General features: G+C 44.4%; 1 protein-coding gene across 2 annotated transcripts in view; it reads left to right on the forward strand.

Moving 5' to 3' along the window:
- Positions 1-21516, forward strand: part of PASK (PAS domain containing serine/threonine kinase) — a 1620160-nt gene that overhangs the window by 745888 nt on the left and 852756 nt on the right. The window lies entirely within an intron of this gene.

Below are 21516 nucleotides of genomic sequence, written 5' to 3' on the forward strand. Positions count from 1 at the left end.
CTTCACAACAACAACAGAATCAAAGCCAGGTTAGTTCTAAAGGTGTTGGGAATCATGGCAGCGGCCATACCTCTCCTTCCATTAGCCAGATATCACATGCGGATCCTTCAGTGGATGCTTTTTACTCAATGGTCATACCAGGAACTTCCAATGTCTCACACCATTATGATCACGCAAGCGTGCAAAAAGCATCTCATGTGGTGGATGTCTTCCCCCCCAGCTCCTGTCGGGAAGACCCTTTGTTCCACCTCCTCCGGTTGCTACTCTGACAACGGATGCCTCCCTGATCGGGTGGGGGGGGCATTATCAGGGCAGGACAGTCCAGGGCACATGGCAACCAAACGAATGCCACTTGCACATAAATGTTCTGGAGATGAGAGCAGTGCTTTTAGCGTTGCAAGCCCTTCAAGACTCTCTTCCCTTGGGAACAATTGCAATCCAGACAGACAATATGTCTGTAGTGTGGTACATCAACAAACAAGGCGGAACCAGATCATACCCCCTGTGTTGAGAAGCACTCAGACTGTGGCAATGGGCAATTTCTTCTCAGCGTTTTCTGATAGCAACGCACATCCCCGGGAAGTCCAATCACATTGCGGACAAGTTGAGCAGAGCTATACTCATGCCTCACGAGTGGTCTCTGAAAGACTCTGTAGTGAGAGAAATTTTTCTCAAGTGGGGTCAGCCTTGCTGCGATCTTTTTGCTACTCCCCAAAACAGCAAGTGCAGAGAATATTTCACTCTATTCCCTTTACCAGGCCAACCCAGCAGAGACGCTCTAGTCCAAGTTTGGCCCCGGGGACTTCTGTATGCATTTCCTCCTTTCCCACTGATCTCTCAAGTAATACAGAAAGCTATCGCTCAGAAGGCCTCATTGATCCTCATTGCTCCTTACTGGCCTCGACAAGTGTGGTTCCCCTTTCTACATCGATTTCTTTTGAGCGACCGTGGAATCTGGACCTAGTTCCAGATCTTTTGATCCATCAGTCGGGTCAGTTTCATCGCTCCTCCCTCTCTGAACCTCACTGCTTGGTTCCTCCAGTTCCAACCGTAGCCAGGCTTCCTCAATTATCTCACTCTGTTAGAGATATATTGATAGCTTCCCATAAATCTTCCACTCGAAAGATTTATTTGAGTAAGTGGAAACGCTTCTCATATTGGGCACAAGGAAAGGACATAGATCCTTTCACCGCTTCCATCCAATTAGTCCTTGATTTTCTAGCTGAACTCTTCCATGCAGGTTCATCTCCATCTACACTTAAGGTTCAATTGGCAGCTATTTCTAACTTCCATGTGGGTATTTCTGAATCTGCCCTAATGTCCCACAAACTTTGCAAAGCCTTTTTGAAAGGAGTTTTTCTTCTCAGACCTCCTATAAGAAATCCTCCTTCTCCTTGGGACCTAAATTTGGTTCTTGCTTCTTTGATTCTTTCCCCTTTCGAACCTGCAGCTTCCTGTTCCTTGAAATTATTATCATGGAAAACTCTCTTTCTGGTGGCTATTACATCAGCTAGAAGAGTTTCAGAACTTCAAGCACTCAGTTGTCGTCCTCCTTATCTTTTGTTTCATAAGGACAGAGTATCTTTACGAACTAACCCGTCCTTTTTGCCTAAGGTGGTTTCAACATCAAATCTAAGCCAAAGCATTGACCTCCCTGTCTTTTTTCCAGAGTATTCCAATAGGTCTGAACAAAAATTACACTGCCTGGATGTTCATCGTCAATTAAGGTACTACTTGGATAGAACAAAACAATTCAGAAAATCTGATCAGCTGTTTGTCTCCTATGCGGAAAGCAGAAAGGGACTTTCAGTTTCAAAGGTATCATTATCCAGATGGCTAACATCTTTGATTTCCCTGGTATATGAAATTAGACAACAAAAATTGCCTAATAAACCTAAAGCCCATTCCACCAGAGCTTTGGCTACTTCTTTAGCCTTCCAAGACAGACTGCCTATTGACACCATTTGTGCAGCGGCTACTTGGGCTACTCCTCACACTTTTATTTCTCATTATAAGTTGGATTTAGCTTCTAGGCATAGAGCTAACTTTGGTTCCACTGTTCTCAGGAGTCTGTTCCGTTAGGCCACCCGGGACAAGGTGCTAGGGACGGTCCCATCCAGCAAGAATGAAGGCGAGATAGACAACTTAACATATAGAAGTTATGTTCTTACCATAACGTTCCATGTTAGTTGTCTTCTTCTCGCCTTCTTCTTCGCCCACCCCTTCCCCCTGGCCTGGACAGACCTAGAGGAGTTGTGATCGTGACCTCTCTTTCTACCACCTCTTTCTTAGTCATATGCTTTTATGCATATTTCTTGGTTCAGGATGTAGGTCACCCTTCTTTCTTCCTGTTGTTAGAGGTGGATTCTGTTTTACAGTTATACTGTTACTGTTATAAGCTGGGGTTAGCTTACAAACGAGATCTGAGGTAACTCTCGCCTAGCATTGTGGGATATAAGGGGAGCCTCGAGCCGGTGGAACCAACTCTCGAGCTTTTAGAGTGGCCGAGTCGGAGCCGAGGTCGGCTCCGAACCCATCCAGCAAGAAGAAGGCGAGAAGAAGACAACTAACATGGAACGTTATGGTAAGAACATAACTTCTATTTTTCCCACCTAGTATAGTCCAGTTTTCAGGTTAGTGTTAAATTCAGGGCTGTGTTACAAGTTTTTGTGTTTGCCCATACCTTACTTGGATAGAAGGAAGTTTCTCTGTTCACCTGCGAGAGAGGGGAGCTTTGAGCAGCCTATCTGTCCCTGGAGAAGTGGTTTCAGCCCAGAAATTAGTAGTTTATTGGCCATTTTGGGCTAATTTCTATCGCTTTCATTTCCCTGCTATAAAACCTGCATTTGCTTGGTTTTGCCCACCAGACAGCACCAGTTAGCTAGAGTATAACTATTCCTGGCTCCACAAAGTCTACTCTTCAATTTTTCCCTTGGAACTAGACAAACTTTCAACTTAAGCACTCAAACCATTCACTTCTCAGCCCAGCACTTGCTCAAAACTCATAGCAAGCACTAATAAACCTTAGCACTAGACCCCCGTATACTGTAGAGAAGGACAAGAGACTCTGTTCGACCTTACAAGCCAATCAGTAAAACAGTTCACTGTACCTATCCAGGCATGTCCAATGGGCAGTTTCAGGTGTACTCTCCGGTCCAACTGGTGAATCTGGGCATTTTGAGGCAATGTTACAACTGCCTCATGTACACAGACAACCCTCTCCTCCTACCACCAAACACTACCACATGTGAGAGATGCAGTTATACAGCCAAACTGGAGGCTAAGCTGTCTCAACCCAAGACTGGACCAGACAGTCAAGAGGAGAAGGGAATTACTTGCATCACACCACCAGTCTCACATAGACCTATGAAACCAGCACCGGCAAAAAACACACACAAATACACGAAGACATACTCTAAATAAAAATCTGTAAAAGCAACAGAGACCTCCAAAGCAGACACCCAAGCAACCTCCACCCCCAACACAAACCATGAAACATATACTTGACAAAACCAGTGTGCCATGCAATCACAGCCCTTAAGGCAAAATAACATACCCAACACACTAATAATAGGTGACTCTGTAGTCAGGCACACTGACGTCCCACTCACAAGGCTGAACAAGAGAAGGTTACTGTTGGGTGCCAGGATCCGCCACATAACACAAGCACTCAGGTCACTCCAGAACAAGTACAAATATGACTCTGTCATTGTCCATGTTGGTGTGAATGACCTGAGCTGTATTTCCCTGGACTACATGAAAAGAGACATGAAAGAGCTCTCTAATCACATAGCCCTGGCCGCTATGACCCTGACCTTGAGTAGTATCCTGCCATCACCAAGAATGATACCATGGTATAAAGAAAAAAATATCAATTTCAACAATTGGCTAAGCTTCTGGTGTCATTCAAAGGGGATCCAGTGTTTGTCAGCCTGGGATGACATGCTCGACAAGCCACGCTGCTTCATTAGAGAAGGCTTGCACCTGTCACCCTTAGGCTTTCGAATACTGGCCAAGGCTCTTGCCACCCCATAGTGCCTTTTTAGGCAAGGCTCAAAAGACAAACCCACCACCATAAATAGCACAAGTAACAAAAAACTGAAGGTAATGCTACTCCATGCCAGAAGTCTAAACCTCAAAATGCATGCACTCGAGGCACTCCTCAATATGAAGAAAATCGATATATGTGCAGTAACAGAAACCTGGTTTAAGGCTCCAGAGAGCACCCCAGCACTACCAGGCTAAAACTCATACCATACATTTCGGCCACAAAACCCGGACCGAAATACAAAAGGCGGGGGTGTATCCATATTCATCAAGGATACCCACACCTCCAGGTTAGTGGCACAGCACGATGCTTCTGAGATTATCCACGTGCAACTAACAACGGGCAAAACTGCAATTCAAATAGTGGCTTGCTACAGATCACCCACCATGTCCCAGGACCCCAATTCCGCGTTTCTGGAAACACTGGGAAACATAAAGGTCCTACCAAACACCCTGATATTGGGTGATTTCAATTACCCAAACATTAACTGGGAAAACAACTCGAGTACTAACTCTCTTGCCCAATATTTCCTAGAATTTATAAACTCAAACATCCTGAATCAACACTCCCACCAGAGGTGACAACATATTGGACCTGGTCATCACCAACATGGGCGACCGGTGTTCCACACCAGAGGTCAACCCCTCGCTGGTTAGATCTGACCATAAACTAATCACTCTGGATATCCACATTCCGCCCCCACCCCCGGTCAAAGAAACCACTGTGAAAAACTTTTCAAAAGCAAACTTCACGTTACTTAAGACAGAGGTGGAAAGTTTCAAAGCCCCCATGCTAAAGGATAACACTGCCCAAGCTGCTAAATCCTTTACTAATGCACTCTACGGGGACCAACAAGAATGCATTGATCGTGCTCTCCCAAGCAAAACCAAGACTCACCCCTCCAAGAAAAGGAAACAAGTCTGGTGAACTCCTGCCATAAACAAGCTATACAGTAGAAGGAGGAAACTAGTACAGAAAAGAGTAAAATCCCAAGAAGGGAAGACATCCCTGATCAGTATCCACAAGAAACTACCATCCCTCATAAAATCATCCAAGGCTAGCTTCGAAAGAAAAATTGCCATGGACTCCAAGGATATAACCACAAGGCATTCTTTAGCTATGTCAAGAATCTAAATGGCAATTCTCAGATCTGCGCGGAGTTAGTGAAGAATGGCACAAAATACACTGAACCAAGCAATATCGCCAACATCCTGGCAGACAGGTTCAGTGCAAACTTCACCCCCCTCTCACCCCCAAAAGGGCCCATAACCATACCAGAAGAATGTAGAGCCCCTGAAATCACAGACACTCAGGTTAAAACAGCCCTCTCCAAAGCCAAAAACACAGCATAAATGGGACCAACGGTGTCACAGGCTGCATCCTACATGAGCTCAAAGATGAACTAACCCCTCACCTAAACACACTGTTCAAACTCAGCCTCTCCACAGGCTACGTGCCCATAGAGTGGCGCACAACAATGGTTATTCTGCTCCCCAAAGGTGGAGCCACAGTAGACCCCAGGAACTATCGCCCTATAAGCTTGACTAGCTTGGTCTGCAAGGCTATCGAGCATATCATCATGGATCTCATTAACAGAGACATTGGGAACCTCCAGATACTGGACCCTACCCAGTTCGGCTTTGTTAAGGGGAGATCATGCCTCCTAAACCTGGTGGATTTCTTTGAGACAGTTACCAAGGCTATAGACGAGGGAATGGTGGTCCACACAGCCTACCTAGACCTCACAAAGGCCTTCAACACCATTCCCCATTCTGGTATTATAGACAAGCTCACCAGCCTGAACATAAACCCCTACGTCACGAGATGGGTTGCCAAGTAGCTCATGGACAGAACCCACATGGTAAGAGTTGTGGGAGCTAGGTCTGACTTTAAACCGGTTGCAAATGGCGTTCCCCAGGGCTCAGTCTTAGGACCCCATCCTGTTTGGCATATACTTCAGAGGTACAGGCAAGCACAGGAGGACTATGGCTGACAAAGTTTGCAAATGACTGCAAACTAGAGGCTATAATTGACTCTCCGGCTGACACAGACATCCTCCAAAAGGGTCTCACTGAGACAGATACCAGGTGTCAAAACCATGGCCTCAAGCTAAATGCCAAAAAGTGCATAGTCATCCCCTTTGGAAAAAACAAAGTACCCACAAACTACCATATAGGTGGTAGCCCTCTAAATACAGAAGACATAATAAGGGATCTGGGGACCCAAGTAGATAGTAATCTCTTCTTTGATAATCACATTGCCAAAGTGGTTAGAAAATCCTTCTATGTGCCCCACCTAATCACAAAAGGGTTTGCATCCAGATCAAAAGATGCAATTGTGCCCCTCTACGCATCACTATCAGACCCATTATGGAATACAACGCCCCATTTGGGATGTACCTTACAAGACACCTGCAACAGCTGGAAAGACCACAGAAGTACCTCACCAAGAGGATCACTGGCCTCAAACAGATGCCCTATGCAGCTCAAATGAAGAAACTCCAGCTGTACTCGATTGCATACTGCTTACTCAGAGGTGATCTATGCCTGACATACAAGACCATGTCCAACTCAGAATTGATGGACATGCTCCACCTAAAGAAAACCATATCCCCTCGGGCCACATGCTCTAGGGATCTAAGCCTCACCACAACAATAAAAAGGATGTGCTGGAGGAATAGATTCTTGTTCCAGAGGCTTCCCATGCTCTGGAACAAGATTCCAATCTACATTAGGCAGAGCTCCTCGCCAACACTCTTCAAGAGAAACCTTGACGAGTGGATGGGAAACAGAAAGTTTACCCCGGGGATCACTTCAATGACTCTGCTGGACAGAGGCACAGGGAACTAATCTAAGGGGGTGGTGAAAGCCAACACATTCTGGCTAGGCTTATAAATGCCTTCAGGCAGATAGCCTAGTACCTACCTATGAACAAAAGTATAAGAAATATGTGACCCTGCACTTATCTATTAAAACTCAGCAACAAAAAAGTCATTAACTGATGTTAATCAAATCAGATGTAATGTGTTCCATAATTTTTTAGTTCAATTCAAAATTACTATTAAAAGTAGGGTAAATTTTTTGGTGCACTGTTTTAAGCCCAATTATCAGTGCACATATTGTTTTCTCTATTGTAAGTAACTGAATTTTCTTTTACTTTTGTAATACATAGCAACACACATGACTGGACTGCATTTTTTTAAATAAATGAATATGTAAACAATTGTTTCTCTTTTGTTTGGGGGGGTGGGGCACGCCAGCAGTGTCAAGATAGGCATTTTCAGAATTTTTGACACGCAGAACCCAAAAGGTTTGCCATCACTTGTTTAAGGGCTTTTTAAAGGCACTCTGATTCTTCACATACTCACAGGTTGTTAAAGTTTTAGCTTTTTTCCTGAAACATGTGCACTTGTTTACATGTGATTTTGAATTTGTGTGTGACTTATTCTAGATATTATACTGTTAACATTTCTTAGATGTATGCATGTTCGGGGGAATGTGACATATATAGTGGATTTAACAACTCCCTTGGTTCTTCAGCTTCCCCTCATTTTGCCTCTTTTTACGTCAGGCTTACTGTAATACCCTCTAACAATCAAGTTTGCAGAGTTAATACCATCTTTCAAGAACGACAGCATGCACTTTATTATTACACTGAATAACAAATGGTGACGGTATAACAGACATAATGCTAAAAATTGGGTAAGTGAGATAATGTGGAAAAGCAAGGTTTAGAGCAGGATACTTTCATGAAAAGGATCAAACCAGCTTATCATACCACAAAACCTGTAAGTCCAGGAACTGCTTGATAACCTACAAATATTTCCTTGAACTTGCTCAAGTGATATAAGAGTGTGATATCCACTTTCATTGCTGATTTCTTGCAATGATTGAGTACTTTGCTGTGTTTACATACAACTGAATGTTTAATTCTAGATGAGGAACTGGCAGTGTAGGGTTTGTGCATTAAGTTGAATTCCTGTCCTGTGTATTAAGCTGCATTTACTAATAGTCACTCTCTTCCCAATAAGCATCTAAAATATTCCCATTTGACTACTGAAGCCCTCTCTCTAAAAATCAAAATAGTACAATTTAATATATGATTTTATCTGAGATATGTGCAAGTAATATTCATTTTTTTAGTTTCCAAGCTAAAATCTGCACATTTTGTCAGTTATCAAACTACATTGCTTTTTATCATCCAACCAGCAGTGCTGTAGGTTAACTTCAGTCACTGTTCATTATGGATGGAATCTTTGTTACCTTAACTTCTTTTTGTCCATATGCTACGTCATGTGTCTGATGTGTGTATCCATAGACCATTATCTGTTAATCCCATATTAACCTCTCTTAACACCTTAACATCACTATTGACAGGAGTTAATGCTTTAGAGGGGCTGTCGTATCTCCTTTGCAACATCCCATCCAACCTACCTCCTACCAGGTATGATGCTCTGTAGGAAATTCTGTAATACTCTTCCAATTTCTGCCTAATTCCCATGGCTGATGTCCATAGGATTGTCTGCTAAAGTGTTCTAGTAATTTTGTACAGTTAGTTATTTAGTGCTGCACATGCTATAACAAAGCTTATTGTGTTTCAGTATTCTTAAGTAAAATTAATCTATTGAGTTGTTTTCTCAGTCGTTACATATTTTGTTTTGAAATTCATTGTTTATCTTTGTATTTACAGTGTGATTCGTGGCTGTTTTGCTGCTGTCACACTAAGTGCTGTTAAAGGTTAATAACTTGAGGTCTGAGTGGCAGCTGTATTTAATATATCAGACAAGCTTCCAGTACCACATAAGAGGTCTTCTTACTAAGCTGTCTTTACTTGGTGCTCCTTTTGTGTGCTGGAAACAGTTAATCATTGAACGAAATGTGTTTGTTCTTCCATATTGCATTAGTTTACCATGGAAATTGGTGTGTTACATTCCAAACTGACCTATTTAATTTTCACGCATTGAGCCCATACTGTGTATGTAGCGAAACATAATTGCTTTTTGTAATTATTGTAGCTGAATTTGTACTCTGTTTGAATATCATTTCTCATTTAAAATTTTCCCGCCCATTAACTAATCCCGTCCAGGTGTTCCTACTAAATTATATTATAGGAAAACGAACACTATATAATCTAACTTTATTCAACTGTCACAATCCCATGAATTATTAAATATTGCTCTGTTTACAGAAGTCACCTTCCATACCAGCCTCTTTATCTTCCTGTTTGACTAAGTGCGTGAAATGTCTAGTCATAGTATGCATTCACAATTCCTGAACACCAAAATTGCTCTGTGAATGTGTCTGAGATTGCAAGAATGAACTTTAACATATTTATTTTGCCTAGCTTTTCTGTAACATGGTAATGTTTAACTTTAAGACCTAGATTCACTGGTAAGTGTTAGACTAGCTGTACTTGATGGCCATTTTAAATGTAGACATTTTCCCTTTTTGAGCTTGAATTATCTTATCCAATTTGGTTAGATTGGCCTTACCCATCCCATAGTCGCTAATTATATATTATTCCTAATAAAAATAACTGGGTTCATACCATAGATAAACTGAGGGGACAAATGCATGGGATAAAGCATTTAGGAGCTGCCTGTCTCCATTAGTAGTACAGATCTTACATCTGTAAGCACTAAAAGAGTAGCACAAAAGAAACAATAGATGTTATGTAGTCCATTCTCGCCTTCATTCTTACCCATGGGTTTGGAGCCGAACCTCGGCTCCGACCGGGCCATACTCTAGCTCGAAGTCTTCAATTGGCTCGTGGCTAAGAGGTATCCCATCATGCAACAGGTATATTCCCCAGATCTCATTTGCCGCTCATTACGCTCAGACGTGGTCTCGCTTTTGGCCATGGCTAAGTATACTATTTATAAACTTTTTATAAACTTTTGACTTGTTGTTGCTCAAAAAAGCTATTTTCATAGCTCTGTGTGTGCGGTAGTGGTGTTATACTGCCTTTGTTTTGCTTCTCTTGCTATTTTGTGTACTTTTCGTTGGCTGTTTTGGTATCCCGTTTGTTTACTTTCTTCCCACGGGCTAGGCCCCTTTCAGTTAGAGGACCTAGTCCTCCCCATTGTTTCCGTGTGGTCTTTGGTTTGGTGCTCCATTCTGTTAGCTTATTAGTGTTGTCGTGTCTGGCTAGTGGTGCTATCCTGCCTTTGTTTCCCTGAGCTAGGCCCGTTTAAGTTAGAGGACCTAGTCCTCCCTGTAGTCTTTTTCCCGCCAGTTAATAGGCCATTTTAGTTAGAGGCTCTAGCTTCCCGAGCAGGGTTTAGTTGGGTGCAATGTGTGTACGTATTGCTTTGTACCTGTGTATGTTCGCCTTTATTTAGCATGTCCAAGGATTCTAAGGAGCACAGGCCTTTGGGCTTTAAAAAGTGTGTTGAATGCAACAATAAAATGTCTTTGACTGATGGGCACTCAGTGTGCGTGTACTGCTTGGGGACTTTTCGCCTCCGAGAGTCTTGCTTGTTTTGTCATTCCTTCAGTCCCCGTGTACTATAGGAGACAAAGAACAAGCTAATTTTGAAAGGACTGCTTAAACACTCCTTCGAGGAAGACTTGGCTAAGCCTTCCAGTGCCTTATCCTCTCCAGCTAAAAAGGACAAAAAGACTTCTAAGAAGCGCTGTCCGGCTCCATCTGTTTCTTCGGAGCTGCCAGAGAAGGTTGCTATAACAGCTTCTCCTTCTTCGGTTCCATTGCCTTTGGTGCTGGCAGAAGGTAGTGTCTTGACTAAGTCCGTATCGGCTCCCAGCCTTTCGGAGCCAGTCACAGATATTTTGGTTTGGAGCCAGTCTGCAGTTATTCGACCGGTTTCTCCTTCATGCAAGTCCCCTTCTGTAGGGAGATCCAGATCTCCAACTATATCCTGCAGGTCCTCGAGGATCCTTTCTGATGAGGATGTTGATAGAGTGATGAAGAAACTGCTTCAGTTATCGGTGTTGGCCAAATTGATTTCGGCGCCAACCCAGTCAGCTCCAGAGCCTATGGCCTCTTCATCCTTTGCTGTTCCTCCTCCGAGCCTTTCTCGGCCTTCGGAGCCAGAGTTGTCGGTTCCGTCGGGTACCGTTAGGTTGGTTCCAGTAGCCTTGCCTGTCCTCTCTGTTCCGATTTCCACTCTGACCCTGTTGGCTTCGTCCATGGGGTTGAAGGTCCATGGTTTTCCAGTTGGACCCGAGGGGGAGGGCTCAGATTGATCTTCATCTGTACCAAGCCTTCCTCTTGGTGCTTCGGCTCGGGTGAGCTTGGACACGATATCTGCTTCAGACCTCATCTCCTCGGCGCCGAGGGCTACTACTGTATCCTATACAGTTTGTCAACCTTCGGAGCCGGGGGATCAGCTTTCGCGGCTATGAGGAGCTTCCTGGCCAGGTCATCAGCTGCATCCTTTGGCACCAATACTCTGCCCACTCCGGCACCGGTGTCTATTTGGGTCTCCTCTATCCCTGGACAGCGGAGACCCAAAGCCTCAGTATACCTCCATGAGTGGTCCCCAACTTTCTGACGTCTCCCTAGAGTTTTTGCCTGAGGAGCCCGCCAGAAAGAGATTGTGTAAGAGGAAACACCTTGACTCCCCGGATGAGTCTCTCACATCAGACACTGACCTCGAGGAGTCAGAGGGGTCCCCCAAGTTGTCTTCTGAAGATATCTCTTTTTCAGATATCCATGAGATCTTGAAGCAGAGAGGTGGCTGGCCCTCCAAATCCCCTTCTGATAAGGAGTCGGTGTTCCTGAAGGCTTTCGGGTCTCAACCCTCCGCCTCTTGGATTTCTCCCCCTTTCGATGAGCTACTAGATCTTGTCTGTTGAAAGATGTGGGAAACTCCTGATACTGTGGAACTGTTCCCTAGGAGACCCAGTAAGTTTTTGTCTACCCCCACTAACAAGGAATATCTAACAAAAAGCGTTCCAGTTGATGCCATGGTGGTGGCAGCAGCCACCAAGAAGGAACTTGCTGAAACTTCATCTACCATCCATCCACCTAACAAGGAGTCCCGGGCTATGGACAGGTATGGGAAGCATGTGTTTACCTCAGCGGCCTTTACACTGCGGTCGCTGAACTACTTGAGGCATTTTACAAGGCTCCAGAGAGATCTCCTAAAAGAGCTAGGAGATTCTCTAAGGGTAACATTTCTGATGCCGTGGCACAGAAGGTCAGTGCACAGATGTTTACCCTAAATTCCCTTACCAACTCCTCCATGAGGTTGATCTCATAAGCAGCCGACGGAGCGAGTAGGGCAGCAAGTTCCAGAGTCTCTCTTAGGAGACGCTCCTGTATGTGCCTATGCAATTACTCAGAGGCCTTCAAGTCTACGTTCACCAGCGCCCCCTTTGACGGTTCATCATTCGGAACCAAGGTGAAGGACACTCTCACTAGGTGCAAGCAGCAAGGAAAAGCCCTGTCTGCCATAGGAGTCCGTTTTTCCATGCCTTCTAGACCTTACCCCAAGGGCCAGAAGGGTGGGAAAATGTGGTTCAGGAAGTCGCAGAGGTTTTTCCAGGATGCACAAAGTGAGTCCCCCTCCGGAGGCAGGGGAGGGGGTGGAAATTCAGGTAGACGCCGCTCTAGAAGCAGAGGAGGCCCGAGTAATCAGGGGGACTGTGATTCCTTTTGTGGTTCTCCCTGCCAGCGCTCCTGAAGGGAGGCCCAACTGTGCATTTCTGGAGCAGATCGCGGGTCGCATTTCTTTATTCCCAGAAGCCTGGCAAGACGTTACCCAAGATGAGTGAGTATTACAGATAATTTCCAGAGGTTATCATATTCCCTTCTCTTCTCTTCCCCTGCCAACCAAGAGAATCCCAGACGTTCCACCCAGTCACAGGGATTCCACAACTTTAGAAATAAAAAAGTTGCTTTCAAAGAGAGCTATCCAGCCTGTCCCCACAGACCATGTAGGATTAGGGACTTACTCCAGATTATTTTTGGTGCTGAAAAGAACAGGGGACCTGAGACCCATCTTGGATCTCGGCCAATTGAACCTTCATGTACAAAAGTCCAAGTTCCGCATGGTCACCTTACAGTCAATACTCCCTCTGTTAGGGAAAGATGTGTGGATGTGCTCCATCGACCTCAAAGATGCTTGCTACCATATCAAGATGGACAGGGCATCGAGAAGTCATCTACACTTCTGGCTGGGAGCCAGTCATTTTCATTTTCGCTCTCTGCCCTTTGGTCTCACCACAGCCCCCAGGGTTTTCACCAAATGCATGGCAGTGGTAACGACTCAATTGAGACATCAGGGATTCCAAGTGTTTCCATACCTGGATGACTGGCTCCTTTCTGCCACCATCAGGCATCTACTGTTACAGACCAGGGACGCCACCATTACACTGTGCCAAAGGTTAGGAATTACTCTAAATTGGAAAAAAATCTGCCTTGTTGCCCTCACAGCATGTCACTTTTATCAGTGCCGAACTAGATATGGTGCTCATGAGGGCCTTCTTACCAGAAGAGAGAATTCAGGCTCTACAACAGCAGGTCTACACCTTACTACCATTGAGAAAGGTCAAGGCAAAAGTGGTCCTCAAGTTATTAGGGACCATGGATGCCACAATCATGCTAGTTCCCCTTGCCAGACTACACATGAGTGTTCTTCAGTGGCTTCTTTTCGCCCATTGGTCTCTACAGCATCTTCCACTCTCCCATTCTATTCTGATTATGGATATGTGCAAGCAGGATCTACACTGGTCGCTTCAGGCCAGCAATCTCAATGTGGGCAAGCTTTTTGTTTCATCTTCTCCAGTTGCCACGGTGTCCACGGATGCCTCCCAGATTGGGTGGGGGGGCATTATCTTGGCAGGATAGTCCAAGGCACGTGGCAGGATCACGAAACCCATTTGCATATCAGTGTCTTGGAGATGAGAGCAGTGCTGTTAGCATTGCAAGCTCTTCAGAGCTTTCTCCTTCTAGGGGAAATTGCAATCCACTCAGACAACATGTCAATGGTATGGTATCTGAACAAACAGGGAGGAACCAAATCATACCCCCTTCGCAGAGAGGCACTTTGAGTTTGGCAGTGGGCGATGTCTTCCCAACGCTTTCTAGTTGCAATGCATATACCAGGGAAGTCCAGCGTGATTGCCAACGGACTGAGCAGAGCTATCCTAATGCCTCATGAGTGGTCCTTGAACAATTATGTTGCGGAAGAGATATTCCACAGATGGGGTCAGCCTTGCGATCTATTTGCCAGCCCCCCTCAATGCCAAATGCAGCAGCTACTTGACCCTTATCCCTCCGGAGGGGGAGACACCCAGGGACACTCTGGTTCACGATTGGCCCTCTGGTCTTCTCTACGCCTTTCCACCGTTACCTCTGATATCAAAGGTCATTCAGAAAGCACAGTCTTTGGGAAGCAAAATGATCCTCATTGCCCCACACTGGCCTCGTCAGATTTTATTTCTGTTCCTTCAACCCTATCTAATGGACAAGCCCTGGATTCTGGACCCATCTCCAGATCTGCTGACTCATATGTCAGGACAGTTCCATCCCTCCATCCAGACCCTCAAGTTGACAGCTTGGCTGCTCCAGTTCTGTCCTTAGTCAAGATTCATGATTTTTCCCCAGAAGTGGTCCATATTCTATCATCTTCCCACAAGCCTTCAACCAGGAAGATTTATTCCAGTAAGTGGAAAAGATTTTCTATTTGGGCCCGTGAGAGACATATTGATCCTTATACAGTGCCTGTTTCAGCAATATTAGAATTTCTTTCTCAACTGTTCAGTCAGGGGTCAGCTGCAGCAACCATTAAAGTGCAACTGGCAGTGATTTCTACCTTTCACGTTGCTAATGAGCCCAACCTTATGGCTCTTAGGCTTTGTAGGGCTTTTCTGAAAGGGACATCGTTACTCCGACCTCCAGTCTTTGATCCAGTAATGCCATGGGACCTCAGTTTTGTATTACAGAAGCTCAATTCAACTCCCTTTGAGCCCGCAGCTACATCTAACATTAAATTCTTGTCATGGAGGACAGTATTCTTGGTAGCCCTAACTTCAGCTAGGTGGGTCTCTGAACTCCAAGCATTATCGATTGAGCCACCTTATTTGGTGTTTCAGAAAGATAGGGTCTCCTTAAGAACCAACCCTTCCTTTGTTCCAAAGGTTGCCTCTGTTGTCAATATCAACCAATCCATTGAGTTGCCTGTGATTTTCCTGAATTCTCCAACAAGGCAGAATTTAAGTTTCATCAGCTTGATGTTCATAGACAATTGCGTTTTTATTTACAGAGGACAAAAGATTTCAGGAAATCGGATCAAATGTGTGTCTCGTTTTCAGACACTAGACTTGGGATTCCTGTTTCTAAGGTAACCTTGTCTTTCTGGATCTTCGATTGCATCTCATTTATTTATGCTTCCAGTGGCAATGAATTACCCTTTAAAGTGAAGGCTCATTCTACACAATCTATGGCTACCTCAACTGCGTTTCAGGCTAGGATATCTATGGATGATATTTGTGCTGCAGCAACATGGGCTTTGCCTCATACCTTTATAAGTCACTAGAAATTAGATCTGGTCTCTAGAGGCAGATCTTCCTTTGGTTCCACAGTGCTCAAGAGTATTTTTCACTGAGCCACCCAAGATCAAGGTGCTAGGGACGCTGTCCCACAGGTAAGAATGAAGGTGAGATTGGACTACATAACATCAAGAAGTTATGTACTCACCATAACGTTCGATGTATGTAGTCCATCTCACCTTACATTCTTAGTAACCCTCCCTCCTACCCCCTCCTGGAGGACCTGGAGGTATAGTCTCTAGGTGTCAGTAGTCCTTTCTGTTGGGGTTGTTCTTCTCAGTGTGTGTGTGTGTGTGTGTGTGTGTGTGTGTGTGTGTGTGCAGCAAGCAAGATCTGGGGAATAGACCTGTTGCAAGATGGTATACCTCTTAGCCACAAGCCAATTGAAGACTTCGAGCTAGAGTATGGCTGAGTCGGAGCCGAGGTTCGGCTCCGAACCCAAGGGTAAGAATGTAAGACGAGATGGACTACATACATCGAACGATGTTCTTCATGTTTCACTGTTGCAGTCATTACATTTGGGTAATCTGCTGGCAGGTTGCCCTCAGTCAGCCTGAATAACAAAGTCTTGGGTCCTCTGTTGGTTGCTGTCTCCTCTTCCATGACATCAGGTCATCAGGGGTATAAAACATGCAGCCGATGCCATTTTATTCAGTCTTTTCTTGCTGCGCAGTGCCCGAAGCAGAAGCAGTTCACAAGTGCCGGTTGGCCAACTCCTGAAATTTTCGTTTTCGAGTTTCAGAACCGATGTCTTCAAACTAAAGCTAAGTACCCCGTTGGGGAAACTTTTTCTTGCTCCTTATTGATGTCAGTAAAAGTTAATAATTGCATTACTTGTGGGAAGCAAATACCTCATAAGGATTTTCATTTGTACTGTATTCCTTGCCTAGGCCCTGATCACACCATGCCCTGCTGTTGGTTTTGTGCTAGATTTAACCAACGCACTATTAAGCATCGGTATATTTTTGCTTCTAAATATTTTGGTTCAAGATTTAATTATCCTGAAATGTCGTCGGTTAGTACTCCGACTACTGGAGTTCATAAAAAACGCAAAGAAAAAGACAGAGACAGACCGTCGAGATCCAAAACCAACGAAGCTTCTCCTAAACCAGTCGCCGGTACTCAGTGAGGCACTTTTGCAGCCCCTGATACCCGCTACTTTTGAGTCGCAGGCCTCTACCAAGACCCATTCTGAGTCCGGTATGTCATGAGATTCTCAGAGTATTGAACCCGCGGATGTCTCTCCCTTGGATGGGTCCAGTGCCGCTGAGCAGGCACCGGCTTCTGAGGGTGTTTTCAGGCCTCAACATTTTTATATTAAACCGACGCCAGCAACAAAAACAAGGTCAAAAACAATTTCTGTGTCTAAAAAACCGATGCATGAGCTACATGCTCAGGCCCCTATGCCTAAAAAACAGATGATCAAAATGGCTGCGGATTTAATTACCTTGATCAGGGGTTCCCAACCCCCCCCTGCTAAGAGGCCTAGGCAAGGCACTGATTATGACTCGTCAGATCAGGTTTCCATTTCTTCTGATTCCTCTTCTGATCAGAAATTTTCTATTCCACTCTATGAGGATTCTGATGCAGAGGAATCCATTCCATCTGCATCTCCTCCTGAGGATTACTCTTTTGGAGAGACTTTGCATACTTTAAGGGAACATTTTCACTGGAAGAGTCAGGACTTCTCTGAATCAAAAAAGAGGCTTAGGGATTTCCTTCTTCATCCTCAGCATAGGCCTTTGGCAATACCTCCTGTATTAGACATTGTTGATGATGTGTTCTCGGAATCAAGCATGGCTCCTGATTCCCTGCCTCCGGCTGCTAGTAACCAGACAGATATTACATGTCAGTGAGTTTGTGGAGCTTTTAAGTGCGAGTACTACATTTTTAAAGTTTGTGGTCGGGGAAACAGGAAACAAGGTTTCCTTTTTGGATGTTAACTTGATAATGGACATCAACAAGAATGTGTTTTTGAGTATTATTAATCGCAAAAGTACATTCTGTAACAGCTATGTCCATTTCAAGAGTTGCCACCCTTACTTTATGAGAAAAAATATTCCTAGAGGACGGCTCATTCGAGCATCTCGAATGATAGTGAAAGATTCTGTTTTTTTTTTAAGGAAATTAACCTTATAAAAGAGTTGTTTTTGGAAAGAGGTTACCCTGGAGAACTACTTGAAAATATGGCTCAAGAATTCATTCATAGGAGACAGACAGATGCACATTTTTTATAGCATGTCTTTAAATGTTTTTATGTATTTAATTGATTTATTAATGAGATGATCAGATTGGTCAAATTTTTTTGAATGGTTTAAAAGTGATTTGGAAACATATTTTATCATTTCTGATGAAGTCTTTGGAATGAATAGCAAACATTAAATTTTAACTACGCTAAAAAAGAACTTTCTTAGCTTCTCCAGTGCTTTTCTTGGTGGATTTTGTGTTTTTTGTGTACTGTGGACACCTGGGCCTGCTTGTGTGCTGCTTTTCTCAATTTAAGGGTGAAACTCCATTAAATAAGACTTCTTCACCTTCTTCGTCCAAATCTGAGAAAAGCTCTAAGAGACCATCATCAGCTTCTTCGGATGGTTCGGAGCTTTCAAAAAAGATTCAAAAATTCTTGGAACCGAGCACAGTGGCTCAGACTTCTACCTCTGCTCCATCTGTGTCGGAGCCCATGGTAGTTCTAGCTAGGAGCTGATCAAAAGTTTTAGGTCCTGTGTCTCCTACGCTCTGATCCCCAATTTTACAATCTGTGGCATCACCGACACCATCATCTCGTTCTTCCAGAAGTCTTTTGGATTTGGACATGGATCGTTTGGTGCAGAAGCTTTTGAGGACACCAGCTCTTGTAAAAATGTTGTCACTGACCCAGATGGCTTCGGATCCGACCAGACCAGTACTCCGTACTTCGATTCCTCCTCTGAGCCCTACCATGGTCTTGGAGCCGGAATGTGTGGAGCTGAAAATTGTGGACCCTACGTTGCCGAGGCCTTCTTTGGCTTCTTCGGTTCCTACTGCTCAGACTACCTCGGCGCTGACCAGGGGGTCTGGGGGCGGACACTCTCCAGTCGGCTCCAGGTGGGACAGCTGGACTGAGCATTTATCAGTTCCGGCTTTACCTCTCGGAGCATCGGCTCAGATGAGTTTGGCTCCTACCTCAGCCTCGGAGCCATCTCTCGTGGCTCCGGAGGGGAGCTTCTGGTTCTTCGGAGCCAGAGCTCTCCTCGAGTCATGGAGGTGATGCCTTCGCAGTCATGAGGAGAGTATTGCCCCCGCGGACATCCAGTGTTTCAGATCCTACCATTCCTTCCCCTAGAGTTTTGGGTCCATCTTTTGCACCACATGGCCCACAGCGCAGAGATCCAGAACTTTATGACACCCCATAGGACGTACCTTTCTCTTTGGAAACCTCTCCAGAAGCCCCAGCTCAGGAGGCACCACAAAAGACATGTAAGAGTAAACATCTAGACTTCCCTGAGGAGTCAGTGACATCAGACACAGACCGTGATGATTCAGAGGGGTCCCCACAGTTGCCTTCTGAAGATGTCTTATTTGCAGACATCTTAGAAGTCCTTAAGCAGAGAGGTGGATGGAAGGGGCACTAACCCTTCTCATGAGGATTCCATGTACATGAAGGCTTTTGGTTTTCGACGTTCTGCCTCTTGGGTGTCTCCGCCTTTCGATGAGCTTTTGGACTTGGTTTGTTGGAAGGTGTGGGAGTCTTTGGATATTGTTGAACCTGTCCCTAGGAGGCCTAACAAATTTATCACTGCACCAGAGAGCAAATTTGTCTTGACCAAGGGGGTGCCAGTAGATGTTATGGTGGTGACGGCAGCCACTAAAAAAGAGATGTCTGAGACGTTCACAGCTGTCCATCCACCAAATAGAGTCGCGTGTGATGGACAGGTATTGGAAGCGCATGTTCTCATCAGCGACCTTTACTCTACAGTCCCTGAATTATCTAACTCACTTTACAAGGCTACAGAGAGCGATCTTCTAAGGGAGCTTTGAGATATCTCCAGGGTAATATAGCTGTGGGAGGCTCCAATAAAGTAACTTCTCAGCTCTCCACCCGAAACTCTATAGTCAACTCTTCCATGAGGCTCATTTCATATGCAGCCGATGGAGCAGGCAAATCAGCAGGTACAGGAATTGCCCTTAGCAGACATTCTTGGATGCGCTTGTGTTTATTTGCAGAACCCTTCAAGTCATCCTTTACAAATACCCCTTTTGATGGCTCATCCATCTTTGGGCCTAAAGTAAAGGAAACCCTGACCAGGTGTGAGCAGGAAGGAAAGACTCTCTCTGCCATTGAAGTCAGATTTTCTACTCCTTCAAGACCATATCCCAAGGGACAAAAGGGTGGAAAGATGTGGTTCCGTAAAACCCAGGGAGCCTTTCAGGACGCATGTGGTGAACCCCCCCCCAAGGGACATAGGAGGGGGTAATAATGGAAGACGCTGTCCATGTGGCAGAGGGGGTCCACAGAATCAGGGCGACCGAGAGTCATTCTTTGGTGAGCCCTTTCAGTGTTCCTGAAGGGAAATCTGACTGCTCTTCTCTGGAGGCAGTCAGGGGGTCGTTTATCTTTGTACCCAGATGCCTGTCTAAAAATCACAAAAAAATAATGAGCCAGCAAACGTATGCTGTAACAAATATAAAAATATATTTATTAAGTTACATGGAAAAGAAAAAAAAGATCATACCAGTTTCGGCTCAAATTATTTCATAGCCTTCATCAGTGTTAGAAGCATTTATTTGTTCCTGATATACAGTGGTATAAATTAATTACATACTGTGATTGGTTATCTCATAAATATTCATTTAATCCGGGTGGGAAAAGTCCATCCAGTTTGACGATCCATTCTTTCTCTTTAATATCCAAAGTAGAGCGCCATCCCGCTTTGTTTGATCTGTCACCCAAAATTCTGTCAATAATCATAAAGTTGAATGAAGCTGTGGGATGTTTGATAGTGTGCTTATACAGAGCATTACTCGTTCTCTTATGTTTAATATCACTTAGATACTCAGAGATCCACAATCTAAGTGGCTTGGCTGTCTGTCCTGTATAAAATGCAGAGCAACTGTATAAGGCCAAGTAAACTAACCAGTCACTGCTACAATTTGCAAAAAATTAAATGTCAAAAACGACACCACAATTCCTACTGGAAAATTGTTTGGACTTGGTGACCTTATTGCAGTGGCTACAGTGACCACAAGGCTTGCATCTAATCAAGCTTTCCCGTGAGAGTGTTATTTGAATGCTATCTATAAAGGCAGACCTATGAGGCAGTTTGTAATGAATCAAATGTGAACCCAGGCTCTTGCCTTTGCGAAACGAAAAGTGATGTATCCCCAAGATATTGTGATAAGGTGTTGTCAGCCAGTAGTATATTCCAGTGTCTCTGTACACTGTCCAATGTATTGGTGTTCCTGCTATATGTGGTTGTAAAATGTATGACATTGCCAGTCCCCTGATGCTTATCCTTATATATGAGTAGATTCTCCCTGTTGAGGGTGGCAGCATAATTACTGGCTCCTAAGACATAACCCTTCTTATAGACCCTTTCACGAAACCTGTTAAGATTCCTTCTAAAGGTCTCAAAGGAGGAATCCTGTGAACAAATAAACCTCATCCTGATGAACTGGGATTTGGGGATATTTCTAGTAATATGGGGGGATGAAAGCTGGATGCGTGGAGTAGGGAATTATACTGTGGGTATTTAGGGAAAACTTCAGTACGTAATGTGTGATAGTCATTCCTACTAACCAGAACATCTAAATAAGTAATGTGTTCCGTGTGATTATTCACCATAAATTGAAGACCTCATTTGTTGTCATTCAAGTATCCCACAAATTCCATTAGCTGGTCCACATCTGACCTCCACACCATCCAGCAATCATCCAGATACTGCCTCCATATGTCCCTTTCACCCAAATAGATAT

Source organism: Protopterus annectens, chromosome 14.part0 (assembly GCF_019279795.1).
Source record: "Protopterus annectens isolate FY-2018-M chromosome 14.part0, PAN1.0, whole genome shotgun sequence".
NCBI lineage: Eukaryota > Metazoa > Chordata > Ceratodontiformes > Protopteridae > Protopterus > Protopterus annectens.